This window comes from Periophthalmus magnuspinnatus, chromosome 7 (genome assembly GCF_009829125.3).
Source record: "Periophthalmus magnuspinnatus isolate fPerMag1 chromosome 7, fPerMag1.2.pri, whole genome shotgun sequence".
Taxonomy (NCBI): domain Eukaryota; kingdom Metazoa; phylum Chordata; class Actinopteri; order Gobiiformes; family Gobiidae; genus Periophthalmus; species Periophthalmus magnuspinnatus.
Genome location: NC_047132.1, coordinates 8,030,193 through 8,043,040, shown reverse-complemented (window position 1 = coordinate 8,043,040; position 12,848 = coordinate 8,030,193). Strand labels below are relative to the sequence as shown.

At 40.9% G+C, this 12,848-nt stretch overlaps 1 protein-coding gene across 1 annotated transcript in view; it reads right to left on the bottom strand.

The window, feature by feature from the left end:
• Positions 1 to 12,848, bottom strand: part of plxna2 (plexin A2) — a 418,092-nt gene that overhangs the window by 332,588 nt on the left and 72,656 nt on the right. The gene's annotated exons all lie outside the window — the stretch shown is intronic.

Below are 12,848 nucleotides of genomic sequence, written 5' to 3'. Positions count from 1 at the left end.
TGTGTGAATGTTTTGCCCAAGGACACAACATCAGTATGCTCTAGTTCATGGGTGTCTAAACTTTTTTCTCCGAGGGCGCATACTGAAACATATTTGAAGCGGAGGGGCACAGACCAGTGTCAATAGAGCGAGTCAGATGGTGCATTTAGCACATATTTGACAGAGACATTGTACCTTTAATAAAACTTGGAAGATTATTTTTAGATCTGTGTCACAATACAGTGTGATATTATTCTGTTATAGAGGTAGAATCTCTTCAGTTTGTAGTAAAAAATACTTTCTGATCAATTGGGCCAGTCTAGGAGGAGGCATGACGGCCAACAAAAAATTGTCTGAGGGCCACATTTGGCCCCGGGGCCTTAGTTTGGACAGTCCTGTTCTAGTAGAACTCTAAGGGCACTCTGTACGCTGTTATCGTCCTAAAGTCATTCAGCATATACCGGTACACACAAAGGGGTCATGCCCAAGGACAAAACCACCAAATAAGTTGGAAAAATCTAACCTCCAACCTTCCAGTTTTTAAACAACCACTGTACCACCTGAGTCAACCCACTATCCTACTTTGTGTTAAGACATTTAAGTAAAATCAAACTGTCCTTTGCTACCAATTTCAAGAATATTTAGCGAAGCCTCGTACTGCGTAGAAAGTGGCTGTTGTCTATAGGCTCACAGACAGTCTGCCCTCGAGGATGTTGACTCAACAATGTGTTTTGCCAAAAATGTGTTGTTTTCGTTGTGGACAGGCCAGTATTTACACAAGGCCAACATTCCCACACCACAAAAACAAACTTTTGGATTTGGCCTCTCAAGTGTTGACGTTTTGTTGCAGCTGTAGGTTGCAATCACATAAACTGTAAAACCAGGCGAGCACCTGTTTGGACCGGGAAGCTTTTATGGATGGAACACTATTAGCTAGCATGCTAACTAACAGTAATAGTCTGTACTGGTCAGATTGCTGGTGGACACTGTCTTATAGTTAACACATTTGTTATCTGTGCTCTAGAGGACAAAAATGTGTTTTTCTCACAGATGTACCTATTAAATTAAACATTTATAGATGATTATACAAATTAAAATGACTTAACAGTGACTGAAACAAACAGCTAGTTCTGCCAGGGCTGTAAACATAAGAGTGAGGGACCACGAGCCAATATGGGGTCCTTCAGCTTCATATAAAACATGCCATTTACTATTGCCTGTTTTTATTTTTTTCATAGTTCTTTCTCAAGTTTATCCTTCTGATTCAAGACCATGTACACAATTCTTCCATGTATTTCAGCAAATCTTGATCCAGTACAAATATATATAAGCAGTTCTTTAGGTCAAAATATGTCTGCAGTGTCCAAATTTTGAAGTGCGCGTTAGCTTTCTAGTTGTTGTTAACAGAGCATATTTCATTGGACATAAATCTGGAAATGACATGAGTTTGCGCTAAAGCAGTGGTGTCAAACTCAAATTCTAATTCTAACGCACATTTGATATGATCTCACCGGCCAAATATAATTACACGGCGGGCCAGATTTTGCCCCCAGGCCTGCGTTTGTGAGCTAAGGTGAGTGATCAAAGTTGTGGAAATATAAAGCCATGATCAGAGCCAGAACCGCACATTGATGAGACAGAGAGAGAGAGAGACACACAGAGGGGGGTCAAAGGTCAAAAGAGGTGCGCGAACTAGTCTTCCATTCAGACAAGCGCTCGCTTTCTGTTCGACTTGGTAGACATGTTTGAGGTGCGGATGAGTGGGCTGCTTCGTGCTCTCAGCGAGGCTCATTATCCCGGGCCAATCATCACACCTCTGTTAGATACACCGGCTGAATAGCAATGACCCAACCTGGCAACCCAAACACTTTATCACTTTATGGAAGAAAGCAACGCTACTGAATATTTTTAACATACTTCACAACTTTTCTACTTTGTTTTGACCAACCAAGTCTTTTATGAAAGTTTATAAATAGTAAAATGAAATGGTACAGTTGAGATTTGGATTTCTTAACTTAAATTTAACTTACCAACCAGAAAATTGCCAGTTTGATTTGATTCTAGTCTGAGCACATACTGTTGTTGTGTCCCTTGGCAAGACACATCATCCACTGACTAAACCGTAGTTGGTAAAGACATCCAGTGAGGTGAGGACTTGCGAAAGCACTGCACAACTGGTTTAGTGTAGCAATGCTGAATAAATAAAATGAGCAAGCCAAAAGGGAGAAACATGAATAAATAAATGAGCGTTTACCATGTGTCAAGGACCTACATTGAATAAATAGTTTATATGAAGGACTTCTGCTACCCACAAAGTGTTTATGTAAGCAAGGCATGAGTAAACATAAGTAAAACATTTTATACTCTCATCCAATAACAAAAGACAGCGTAGTAATATATTTGTTTGTTTGTTTTTTTAATTAAATGACAGTAATTTCTTAAAGGTCCTATATTACATAAAACTGACTCCTGTGAGCTTTAAGTCCTGTTAGTATGCTGTTACCTCATCAAAAACATACCTGGAGTTGTGTTTTGTTTCATTCACACATTTGAGCAACTTTTTATCATTACTTTGTGTATATCTCCAAAGCTCAAAATGCTCTGTTCCACCTTGTGATGTCATGAAGTGGTAGTTTTCAAGTTAACAGCTACATTTTATCTTTAGTTCAGTAGAGATCGGCAATTTCAGGGCTCAAATTATCCAAATGTTTCTGGTAAAGGTGTATAGAGTTTAAAAATGCAGTGGAGCAGTTCCTGTATTACCACTTAATGACATCACAAGGTGGAACAGAGTGTTTTCTGTTTGAGTGAATGAAACAAAACGCAACTCCAGGTCTGTTTGTGATGAGAAAACAACATTATAATAAAAAACAGAAAATTGCATAATATGGGCCATTTACAGTAAGATGTACTATGTAACAATTCTCCTGCCCGTCTCCATGGAAATGTTACTGTATTTCCTGGAATGTTCCATAATAAAGCATTAAACCTATCAGTCAAAAGCAGTTATTTGAAAAACATTTTATTGTGAATGGGGTCGCCTCTTCATCAATCTGACCTGTAAATTGGCCAGGTGGTGTCACACGCCCGTTTCCATGGAGATGTACGTAAGTATGTATGTAAGTATAATGCCATACTGCTGAACATTTTACTCAAAGCAATAGCATCTCAAATGACTGTAACGTTTTCAATTCAATACCCAACCTCAAATGAATAAATAAAACTGACAAACCAAGGAAGCTCATTTACACACATTAAAAACGCTGAAAAAAGACACAAGTCCCGATGTTGAATGAGGTTAACTGTGCGGAGAGCAGCAGCGTACTCAAAGTGCCATATGTGGTGAAGTCAAACTGTTAGACCGACTCCGGCTCTCACCCTGTTCTGACTGCTGTTCTATAGGCCCCACTGCCAAATCCCATCCGCATACGTTTACATCACCATCTCATTATCCTCTGCTGTCAGTACGTTTGAGTCGGCCCGTCTCTGTGTGGGGCTGTCAGGGAGCCACAAGTTGGCTACTTTTGAGTGGCACCTACTCGGAGACAGTCTATCGCCCTCAAAGCCACTGCTGCTGAGAAAGAACTCAGCCGCTGCTTTCACACTTCAGTCCTGTTTAGCACTGTTAGAGTCTCGGGTTGGTCCTGGTCTAGTCCTGGTCTAGTCCGGGTCTAGTCCTGGTCTAGTCCTGGTCTAGTCCTGATCTAGTCCTGATCTAGTCCTAGTTTAGTCCTGGTCTAGTCCCGGTATAGTCCTGGACTAGTTCCAGTATAGTTGTAGTATGGTCCTGGTCTAGTCCTGATCTAGTCCTAGTTTAGTCTTGGTCTAGTCCCGGTCTAGTTCCAGTATAGTTGTAGTATGGTCCTGGTATGGTCCTTGCTTAGTCCTGGTTTAGTCCCGGTGTAGTCTCAGTTTAGTTTTGTTTGGTCCTAGTTTAGTCCTGGCTTAGTCCTGTTTTGGATTAGATTTCTGATACTCACAGATCTGATGTGTAACTTGACTTAGTGGTGATGCAAACTTGTCTCCATGGAGATAGGTTTAGAGCCATACTGTGAAACACTGCAGGCAAAGCAACATCATCTCAATGGAGCCAGGTTACAGAGCCTCCACCAGAAAAAGTTACATAGTACACCTTTAATTGCAACTATTCAAAGAAAAGATTTAGATTTATATCAGGACTAATCCACGACTAAACCAGGACCAAACCAGGATCAAATCAGGACCAAATCAAGACTAAACCAGGAATAAATTAGGACTAAACCAGGACCAAACCAGGGTTAAATCAGGATAAAATTAGGACCAAACCAGGCCGAACCAGAACCAAATCAGGAGCAAACCAGGACCAAACCAGGACCAAACCAGGATTAAACCAAGACTAAATTAGGACCAAACCAGGACCAAACCAGGACTAAACCAGGATCAAACTAGGACTAAACCAGGACCAAACCAGGACCAAACCAGAACTGTACCAGGACCAAATCAAAACTGAACCAGGACTATTACCAGGACCATACCAGGACCAAAACAGGACTAAACAGGCACATTCCATAACATCTCAGTGGACCCAGCTGACCCTCCAGCAGAAAAAGTTACATAGTACACCTTTAATCGCAACCATTCAAAGAGCAGATTTATATTTGGTATTAATTTTAATGCGGTGTGGGTGCGAGCGTGAACGCAGTCAGCACAACTCCCGAGTTTCAAGTGGAGCCAAAGTGTTATCGCTGACAAGGACGAATCACACGCATTTTACAGCCAGACTATCTACTGTCTTTTATCCCCGTGTCTCAAAATAGGACAGAGGGGCACACGGGGTCCACTACAGGTTTAAAAATGCATACATCACTACTAACGCAGGTCACGTCCTTTTAAAAGCTTGTGTAATACGTAAAACTATATTATTTATCAAACGCTTGTGGCTATGACGTGTGTTGTGGCATTACAGTCACAACTTGTACAACTCAAGTTCGTTAGATGGACCCGTGCGCTACTTCACACTTTATTTACCAAAGTGAATCACCTTCGCTGTCAAAAAAGATACAGAGAAGTTGTTCTGAAATCTCTTCCTGCAGAAACGAGGTCACCTTAAGTTCATTTTGGCATAATTTCAACAACAGTTATTTTTGGATACTCAACGTTTCTGACCCGAAAAAGGGAATTTAGTCTACTACTGTTACCGCTGTTGCTTAAAATTCGAGACATAAAAGACCCAAGGGAACAATTGGTACATCAATCAAGCAAGACCCAATAAATCAATGTTTTAACACCCGCTAAACTCTGCGTAGCGACTTAGCCAACAATTTGTCACCCGGGAAAGAACTGGACTTAAGGACTATCTGTGCTGTTGGACACATCGGGATCTGCTGAGCGATTGGGTTTATTTATTTCGAACATGACAGAAATGACAAAACATGAATCAACCGTTTAAAATAGTAGGAGATACTGAAAATAACAGCTTCTTGGTACGTTCAAAAAGTAAAAAACTTGAGGAGGGATCATTAAAAGCAAACAGGAAGTATGGTTGCACGTGTGGATTGTGATTTGACATGTATTCATTGTAAACTGTAATGTTGATAATGTAATAAAAATAGGTAGGTGACTTCCTGTTCAAAACTGCAAAACTGTGTCTCTCCTCATAGCGTAGCTCAGGGAATTGCCAGTGTGTAAGTGCAGGGATGTGGGCGGGGATAGGAGGTAGGTAAAAATAGACTTTCTGAGAGCTGACGCCTTGGATGAACCTCAAAACATGCATGAATCACTCAAAATATAAGATAATATACGGCAATTATGAGCGGGATTCATTATGACATGGTTTAAAGCTCATAAAAGTCCAGGCTCTGGCTCCAATTCACTACCAGGTTTGGTCCTGGCTTAGTCCTAGTTTAGTCCTGATTTAGTCTTGGTTTAGTTCTGGTTTGGTCCTGGTCTGGTCCTGGTTTAGCCCTGGTTTAGCCCTGGTTTAGCCCTGGTTTAGTCATGGTTTAGTCCTGGTTTAATCCTGGTTTAATCCTGGTTTAGTCCTGGTTTAATCCTGGTTTAGTCCTGATTTAGTCTTGTTTTAGTTCTGGTTTGGTCCTGGTTTGGTCCTGGTTTAGCCCTGGTTTAATCTTGGTTTAGTCCTGGTTTAATCCTGGCTTAGTCCTGATTTAGTCTTGGTTTAGTTCTGGTTTCATCCTGGTTAGTCCTGGTTTAGCCCTGGTTTAGTCATGGTTTAGTCCGGTCTTAGTTTTGGTTTAGTCTTGGTTTAGGCCTGGTTTTGTCCTTGTTTTTTCCTGGCTTAGTCCTGGTTTAGTCCGGGCTTAGTCTTGGCATAGTCCTTTTTTTAGTCCTGGCTTAGTCCTGGCTTAGTCCTGGTTTCGTCCTGGATTTGTCCTGTCTTAGTCCTGTCTTAGTCCTGGTTTTATTTTGCTATTTTGTCCGTAAATAAAGATATGAACATTGATAACAGACAAATCAGGCGACTTCTTTCCCTGAGGTTGCTCCCGTTATCATTAGCAACAGGTTTGATTGACAGCATTGCTAAGCACCCACTCCCTTTTAAACCAGCGGGGCCCTGGATTGGCTCTTTGGTTGCCATGATACTCACGATCAGAATTCCAAATATGAAACTCTGCTCCTAATTCACCGCTATAACTGCTAGCCTCGACGATCTTCATTTCTATGGGTGACGTCACACTCTCCTAATCCACTTCTTTATCCAGTCTATGAGCGTGAGACAGAAATAAAAGAGCTTTGTCCAGCCAGTCTGTTATTCCAGCACTGCAGACAGTAAACTGAATAGTTACAAATTACCCATGCTGCACCCAAACACTTCATACGTAATTAACCTTCACATTCTTTCAGTCAGACCACTGAGGAGTAATTTAGGGTGGTACTTACTGTTAGCGGGTAATCTTATATTCCATAGTACTGCACAATCATAATTAGTTCGCCTTGTTTCCGTAGCCCGAGTAGACAAGCTTTAGAATGTGTTCAACTTTTACGGTACTATGTCTATAATGTTTTTAGTTTTGTCTAACACATAAGGAGACCGCAGACTGTCTCAGATGGGACAAGGGAGGAGTTCCATATATCCAGAGAGGAGCAGACTTGAGGAACAGACTTGGGCTTATCAGAACGTCCTCCCTGAACATGCCTGTCTGCCACATATGGTCCGCAGAGCTCCTCACCATTTGGTCCTGATTACACAGAGATTGTTTAGATGATGTTGTAGCAGACTTGGCAACCACGACAGTCCCTCTGGAGTCTGAGTGGTGCAGTTTGTTTTAGTCTAAGTGTGTATGTGGACACCTTTTACAGTCCTTTGTCTCCCCTCCGCCTTTGTGTTGAAATGAGGTTTATATGGCTCAGTTTGTTTGGTGTGATACAAATAGAGCTTGCCAAATGTAAGCTATTTATAGACTGGAATGAACTGACAGCAACGAAATGAATCACTTAAGACAACTTTTTAGAAGAAGAAGAAGTAGTAGTAGTAGGAGTAGTAGAGGCAGTAGTGGCAGTAGTAGTCATAGTAGTAGTAGCAGTAGTAGTAGTAGTAGCAGCACTGGCAGTAGTAGTAGTAGTAGTAGTGGCAGTAGTAGTAGTAGTAGTAGTAGTAGTAGTAGTAGCAGTACTGGCAGTAGTAGTGGCAGTAGTGGCAATAGCAGTAGTAGTCGTAGTAGTAGTAGCAGTAGTAACAGTACAGGCAGTAGTGGCAGTAGTAGTCATAGTAGTAGTAGTAGTAGTAGCAGTACTGGCGGTAGTAGTAGTAGTAGTAGTAGTAGTAGTGGCAGTAGTGGCAATAGCAGTAGTAGTCGTAGTAGTAGTAGTAGTAGCAGTAGAGGCAGTAGTGGCAGTAGCAGTCGTAGTAATAGTAGTAGTAGTAGTAGTCGCAGTAGTAGTCATAGCAGTAGTAATAATAGCAGTAGTAGCAGTAGAAGCAGTAGTAGAAGTGGTAGCAACAGTAGTAGTAGTAGCAGTAGTAGTTGTGGCAGTAGTGGCAATAGCAGTAGTAGTCGTAGTAGTAGTAGCAGTAGTAACAGTACAGGCAGTAGTGGCAGTAGTAGTCATAGTAGTAGTAGTAGTAGCAGTACTGGCAGTAGTAGTAGTAGTGGCAGTAGTAGCAGTACTGGCGGTAGTAGTAGTAGTAGTAGTAGTAGTAGTGGCAGTAGTGGCAATAGCAGTAGTATTCGTAGTAGTAGCAGTAGAGGCAGTAGTGGCAGTAGCAGTCGTAGTAATAGTAGTAGTAGTAGTCGCAGTAGTAGTCGTAGCAGTAGTAATAATAGCAGTAGTAGCAGTAGAAGCAGTAGTAGAAGTGGTAGCAACAGTAGTAGTAGTAGCAGTAGTAGTTGTGGCAGTAGTAGTTGTAGTAGTAGCAGTAGTAGTAGTAGCAGTAGAAGCAGTAGTAGAAGTAGTAGCAGTGGTAGTAATAGTGGTTGTAGTAGTAGAAGTAGTAGTAGTCGTAGTAGTAGTAGTGGTGGTTGTACTAGTGGTAGTAGTAGGTGTAATAGCAGGAATTAGTTCCACTCTCTTGAGCTACTCCAGTGACTTAAACACACACCTGAGTCCTCCGTCTGTACACATGATACAGTATAATAACATGAGACAGTGCCACAGAAACATGATGCCCTCCTTCTTTAGTCTCTCCAAACACGGCGTCGCGTCCCCACAGACGACAGACGGCTGAGCGGCTGAGCGTCTGTCTGATACATGTTTGATTGGCTGAGTACTGTCTCCTCTGGCTCTGCTCTCGTCCTCACTCCAGCCTGGGCGACATGCAGAGGTGTGGGACCAACTCGTATTTAATAGTTTTCGTACCTTCTGTCTTTTACTTACTGCCTTAGTATTCAAAATATATTGGCTTTTATACAAGTAACTAAAGTAAGATAAGTAAGTCTGGAATGTTCCACCGTATGGCATTAAATGTATCCATCTTGGAGTAATTCAAATATTGATATATTTTGGCCAAGAGGCAGCGCAATTCACAATACAATACAATACCTTTCAAAACATTCAATGGTACTGTGAAGGGACCGCCCCTCCACAAATCTGACCTGTAACTTGACCTAGCCTGTCTCCATGGAGTTAGATCAATTTAATGCCATATTGTAGAACATTCCAGGCAAAGCAATACCAGCTCCAGAGAGACAAGCAGACCAGACATGGCAGACCTACTACCGGAAAAGTGACACCTGTAACTTCTATTTATACTTTTGTGTCATTTCAGAATAATTTCACATTGCGTAATTTGGAGTAATTTGCATTTTAGTTTTTTACTCAATTGAAAAAAACATATTTTTCTTGCCTACACCATTGACTCCTACCACCTCTGTCCACATGGTGCTGGCTAAACCAACCACGAAAAACACTAAAACTACTCAAATCTTCTTTTTCCTGAAGGTATAATTAAGACTCCCCAAAGCTTTAAGATCACCGACTACCTGCTGCTCCGACGGGCCACCGGAAAGGCAAAGGACCTGCAATTTACCAAGCAGCAAAGTACTTCCACCGACAGAAAAGACCTCTGAGGGAGATTAAAAGTTGGTTTTAGACACAGGTGGTCTTCAAATATTATACACAAGATGCTGAACTTTAAAGCGAAAATAAGAAGTCGGCTTTTAATAGTAAACACAAATATGGATTTGGTACTTTTCAGAATGTTGCAAGTTGAAGACAGGAGCTAGTATTTATGTATTAAGTGTATGTTTTATGAGAAATATCCTTTTAATAATGTAAATATGTTCATTAAATAACAAGGCAGCACATGGATATTTACCATAGACATCTTGACCCTATCTCAATTCAAAGTGAACTATCTAACTTTACCCCCTTCTTGTCTCCATGGAGATGTTATTGCTTTGGGTGGAATGTTCAGCAATATGGCATTAAACTTATCTTTCTCCATGAAGAAAGCAAGAATGCATGTTTATCTCTAACCAAATAAATTCAAGATGGAAGAAAAATGTCATAAGATGGAACATACCAGGCAAAGCAATAACATCTGCACAGAGACCAACACGTACATAGTGAACGTCCACCAAAAAGCTACATAGTGAACCTTTAAAGAAGACCTATTGTGCTTGTGTCTGCTAGTTATAATCCAACGCACTTGTGGATTATTATGTTATGATTTGCACATTTTTAATCGCAATATTAATCTAAAATGACTTAATAAAAGAAATGAGTCAGCTGACTTCCATGTTAGAAACTGCAGTGCCCAACTACGTCACCGTAAACATCACTACAACAAAGAGCTGTGTTGCTAGTGGCAGGTCACAACAGCGAGTAGTAGATTTTTTTTCATTTGTACCAAAATGGCAACCCAACGCTGCCGTATTCGAATCACCGATTAAGAAAATAAAACTTGAAAAACGAAGTAAGTACAAAGCAGTGGGCGTAATCTGGAGGCGGCGAAAACGGGGGATTAATCAGCAATATTCCGTTTTGAAAATAAGCAATTAAAGATTACTCATACGTGCACAAATCACTCTAAAAATAACTTTGAGACAGTAAATGAGAAGTGGAAACAACTGTAAAATGGTTAAAAGCTCTGAAAAGTCCATTTTGCAGAATAGGTCTTCTGCTTTAGCGCTAAACACGACTATTAGAAGTTGTCTTGTCATCCGAAACCCAGCACTACGGTAGCACAACGGCAGCGTTAATATGGCCGACATATCTCCCCCTGTTTAAATGTAATCTGTCAAATGTTTATGAGCTCTATTGATGTTTATCTGCATAATCCACCGCACTATTCTGTAGAGTTATTGACTGTTCAGCGAGAGGCCGGACAGGGACTTAAGCACCATGTTTTATATTCATCTATGTGTATGCGACTGTTATCACGCTCATTCATTCAAGGCTTATGAACTATGTGAAATATGAAAATGTATATGGCCGATCACGACTATAAACTCTGATAAAAGATTTGGAGTAATAAAAAGTATTAACTGAAGTGCATTTGAAGTATGGAGGTATTGCAAGCACTGGTTAAAGTTCATATTGGACAAAGACAGACGGATATGTATTTGGGAGCTGTATGGGTTTTGTGGTTAAAATGAATAAAGTCCATCTACCAGAAGTTTAAAAGTTTAAGCTCATATCTAATATCGACTTACAGTTCAATAAATGATAGATGGATCAATATACTCTGCGGCTATTTACAGTTTACAGTTTCTTTACCAACAGTGGGAAGATTTTTGTTATTTTGGTTTTAATGCGAAAAAATTTGAGCTGCAGAGGGTTGAAATAGTATCTTCTATGTCCACCAACTTTTTGTTATGTTATTTAGTCTTGTTAAGTTTTAGTGTCTCAATTCAAAGGTCAATCTACGTCCCTATCCTCACCTATGGTCATGAGCTTTGGGTAATGACCGATGGGACAAGATCACGGATACAAGGCGTCAAAATGAGTTTCCTTTGCTGGGTGATTGGCCACTTCATTGGAGGTAGGGCGAGGAGCTCAGTCACACTGCTCCTCCATGTCCAGAGGAGCCAGTTGAGGTGGCTCGGGCATCTGTTCTGGACACCTCCCGGGAGAAGGCACCAGGAAAAACCCTGTATACGCTGGAGGGATTATGTCTCTCAGGTGGCTTGGGAATGCTTTGGGGTCCCACCGGAGGAACTGAAGGAACTTTCTGGAGTGGGGGAACTTTCTGGACAGTCCCTGCTTAGACTGCTACCCCGTGACATAGCCATGGATAAGCAGAAGAAAACGAATGGATGGGTTTCAAAAATTCTGTTTGCATATTTGAATAGTCCACTCAATTAGGCATTCATAAGGCAAAATCTAAAAACCAGGCGGCATTGCGATTGTAAAACTGCATTGTAAAATATTTTCTAGCAACAGCACAAATGACATGATTGTCCTTTAAGCCAATAAAAATAATAATTAAAAAAACAGCGCAATAAACTCAAATTCCCATAGCAAGCCTTCTATTTTACCACTACTACAACTGCTACTACATCTTCGGTTTCAGCTAACCCTATACCACCTTCACTTGAGAGCTAATGAAACTCGCGATAACATCTCCACATCCCAACAGTCACCTCTGACTCGCCATTAATTGGGAATTATACTGATTTCAATAAAACTGGTCATTGGAGCGCCTGGGGATTAGCAACAAGGCAAGCTAATCAGTGCTTCTAAGTGGCTATATAAAGACATTATTAGACCTTAGACATGCACGCAGGCATACCAATATATATGCACAATCACACACATGCACATAACGACTAGTAGCTAATCATTAATTCTTAATAATCTTAAATTCCTATTAGCAATTACAGAGTGAGCACACAAAGGACCGGGGCCCCTTGGGAATAAGAGAATCAAGACACTTAATTGTACTTGACAACATGGCGCAGTCGAACAGTGCAGCGTTATGGGATAATTGGGTATTTCAGACAGAATAGGCCTGTGTGTGTGATCTATGCTAGCATCAGAACACGACTATCTGGAGTATCACCCCTCCCACTTCTCATCGCATGCACAAAATTGAAGATTGCATTTGCTTGTATTGAAAACCGTCTTGCTTTGAAGCTTGCCAAGAATAATAAAGCCTCTAATTTCTGAATAGCGCCCACAGAAATGCACTATAAAGACGAAGCTAATATCGGGATTCCACAACAATTTGACATAATTATGTGTAGAATGAGTGTGATTTGTTCAGAAGGCAGTGAAACGCTTTTCCTAATGATGCCTATGTTTGTTTGTATTACAGAACACACCCAGCTTTCCAAAATGTGGTTTTCTGCCTCGGTAGGAAGATAAGGCCTTGCCCTAAACATGTTACTCTGCTGGGAGAAATTAGATCCATGTTGCTGGGCCGTGACCGTGTGACCTTGTAAATTGTTGAGAAAATATTTTTAGCTCATTGGGGATGATATTGTGTT